Below are 3,459 nucleotides of genomic sequence, written 5' to 3' on the forward strand. Positions count from 1 at the left end.
TAAATGTAGGTACATCAAAGAAATTAATTGCAATAATAATAATAATAAATAATAATAAACTCAAGGTGCCATAACAATTCATCTTGCGACAATAAATAATAAGTACTTTTTAATCACCTTAAAGTAATATGATGTTTGGTTTATTTATCTTTTTGTTTAAAACAATAAAAACTTCTTGGAAGATGTGACTTTATAATTTCTTATTAAATTTAACAATGAGCACTGGAGATTATCAATAATAGCCGGTAAATTTAATAAATTGCAAGATATTAATTAATTATAATAACAAATCTACTCGGGTATTATGTATAATCTCCGATTATTATTCATAATTATTAGATTAATTATTTTTACCGTAACATATACAGTCTATTAAATGAGATTTAGAGTTTTCCACACATTTTTATTATTGAAAGGTTTTTGCAGATCGACAAAGACTAAGAACCACTGTATAATTAAAAAGATTATCATAAACAAGGCTAATTATCCCCACCTTCTTTCTTTCCTTTATATTCATCTTCTTTGTTTATAAAACTAAATGGTTTAAAATCATAATTAAATGTGATGCTACTATAGGTATTTAAAAATCATGTTTACGTTACTGAAAGCCATATATTTAAAAAAGTTAAACCTATATTTTGTCAAATAAAAATATGAAATTATTATTGCTTTTTTAAAAATTAAGAGATATACCTAATCATATGTATATTATTATTAAAATAAAATTTGTTGCACAGTCTAGGACTGGCTTACAAATCTATGAGGGGCATGATGACCAACTCAATAGACCGGGACCAATGGCATATAGCCTTTTTTTTGCGCCCTGGGTCGGAATCGAACCCGCGACCCTCGCGTCCCTGAGCCGAAACGGACTCCCTTAGGCTATATTCTGCCTAATGACTGACTCAACAGGCAAGAGCCCATTAAAAGAGTCAGATGAAATGTAAAGTAAAAAGAGTAAGTAACAAACACGACACAATGAGAAATGTAAAATAGAAGAGAAAAGAGAAAAAAAAATAGCAAAATAGAAATTTGAAAAAGCCAATTGAAGCGGAGACAGACGAAACTGACTAACATTCAGAGACCTCAACCGCACCGTAGGCCTTCCTAATGTCAGACGCTCGACAGACAAAAATGTCAGCTTCCTGCTCAATCTGTGAGAAGTTCGAAACAGCATGGAACAAAGGCGACCTTCTCAGCAGATTGGTTCTCGGTGTTGGAACCACGAACGTACTGGCACTCCTCAGGTTGGGCCTTGGAACACGCAGCGACAACTTACCCAGCAAGTCAGGACAGTCCACACGACCACGGACAAGGTGGTACAAAAATAAGGCCGAATTTATTTTCCTTCTGAGCGAGAGACTTTGGATGTCAAAGCTCTGCAGCAGCTCACCGTGGGGGCACCCCCGACACGGATAAACCCCGTTGAAGACGTATGACAAATACTTGTGGAAACGTATATGGCTATAGAAATTAAAATTACTTATAAAAACAGGAAATGTTCAGAATAACGATTTTGATTTTTGTAAGTAAGTGATTTTCAATATTTTATGCATATCTTGTAGTACTATTGTAACAATTACTGGGCATCTTTATAACAACTTCTGAGAATCGAACTTAATACATGATAATAATTACCTTTTTCCATTTTCGTAGAGTAATGAGTAATGACTCATTAAACAACGGGTTGTGACCAATCCCCAAATTGCTTTTGCAAATCATCACTTAGACTGTAAGGTTGCTATGATACAGCGCCATATTCAGATATTTATTTTGTCATAATTAATATTATAATTCCGTATAGGTTTTTATTTCATTAAAAAAGTGATAAAATAGTTTTGGCAGTAAAAATTAAATTTGTATGTCGTAGAAAAAGTATCGTATTCTACTCACGTGTAATAACTACCTATTATGACCCGCACTACGAGCTCGTTGAACAATATACTACGTATTTATCAAGAAAAACATGAATTTTATGTTGAGACTTTCATAAAAAATAACTGAACAACTGACAACTGAAAGATGTTAGTAACACCAACACTGTTATCTTAACACATTATTTGCGCAGTCCTTATCTGTCCATGCAATTTTAATGCAAAAGTGTGGTATACATACATGTGTCCCAGAGTTGCGAAAAAGCTCCATAACTTGTTTGTTATTAAAATTATCAACTTTTTCTTTTTTTTTAGATGATGGCTGCGTTTCCACTGCACATTCGTAAAATCTTGCTTATACAGGGTGTCCCAGAACTCGCGGATCAAATTGAAACTGTATATTCCTTGATGGTAATGAAGCTAAAAAACGTTTAGAAAAATATTCAGGGTGCAACAGCTTTTTAGTTATGAATTAATCAAATTGACCAATAGAGCTCGATCTAATTTTCCCTTTATGAGAAAATTGAGTACCTTCCCTCAATTGCCAAGCAACGTATAATTCGATGAATAATAAAAATATTTTCAATATTTATCTGGTCAACTTGTCGAAACAGACGTCAAAAATGACAGCTACTTTTGAAATAACCAAAAATGGGATAATTGCGCCAAAGGCAGGTGAATAATTGTATAGAATCTAAATCAGGGAACGCAAGAAGTTTCTTCTTCCGACAATGAATGAAATATGGTTTGTTATGAGCGAAAATTTCCAGAGCAATTGTAACCTTGAGGGGTATGGGAAATTGACGGGAGGGATATGATGAATTGAACCTTTGTTGATGGAAGGTAAAATGGCGACGTAGCGTCAAGTGAGTAATACATATTACTAAGTACCTTAAAAATCTTAGTAAAAAGTGAAATATGCAGTGCCTGTGAAGTGAATCGGAATCACAAGAAATTTATCCTGACTCCTGTGCATACACTCTGCATCTGCAACGTATTAGCGCAGCTACACGAGCGGGACGAGTCATCGTCGAAATGAAAGAAAAGACTTTTAGGAACATTCTTGACATTGCTAAAAAAGCTGGAGTTACACGTAGGTTTTGAGCAACAAATCAAGCATAGTGGCAGTTCTGAAAGAAAGAAGACAAAACTGGATTGAACTAACCTATTTATTTTAGCATCATTATTAGTAAAAATTTAAGATCAAATTTTATAACTAAACGATGTAGAATGCAACAAATGAAATAAAAAACATGCAAAATAAAAAGAATAATTTATAACATGTGTTCAAATTGACCACCTTTCATCTGAAGGAATAGGCGAGCTCCTTTTATTAAATTTTCCCTTGCCAGTCTAACCACATTAGGAATAACAGTAGCCAGTGTTTCGTGAATTTGGTCATTTAGTTCTTCTAAAATATTGATAGGTTCGCGGTAAATATAGTTTTTCAAATATACTTCTTCTACCGTCGTCATCAAAGGACTGGAGAACAGCATCTTCAGTCTCTGGCGTTCTAACTTCTCGCGGGGGACCACCAATTTCTTGTCAGGTAGGCACCAAGGACCCAGTGTCTCGAGCACGGTAC

General features: G+C 34.2%; 1 long non-coding RNA gene across 1 annotated transcript; it reads left to right on the forward strand.

The window, feature by feature from the left end:
- The first annotated feature begins 2,237 nt into the window (after positions 1-2,237).
- On the forward strand, positions 2,238-3,070 carry LOC138127165 (uncharacterized). Its single transcript, XR_011158129.1, has 2 exons — positions 2,238-2,740; positions 2,799-3,070. It is a non-coding gene; the product is annotated as an uncharacterized lncRNA (long non-coding RNA).
- The last annotated feature ends 389 nt before the right edge of the window (positions 3,071-3,459 follow it).

The sequence above is a fragment of the Tenebrio molitor genome, chromosome 3 (genome assembly GCF_963966145.1).
Source record: "Tenebrio molitor chromosome 3, icTenMoli1.1, whole genome shotgun sequence".
NCBI classification, from domain to species: Eukaryota; Metazoa; Arthropoda; class Insecta; order Coleoptera; family Tenebrionidae; genus Tenebrio; species Tenebrio molitor.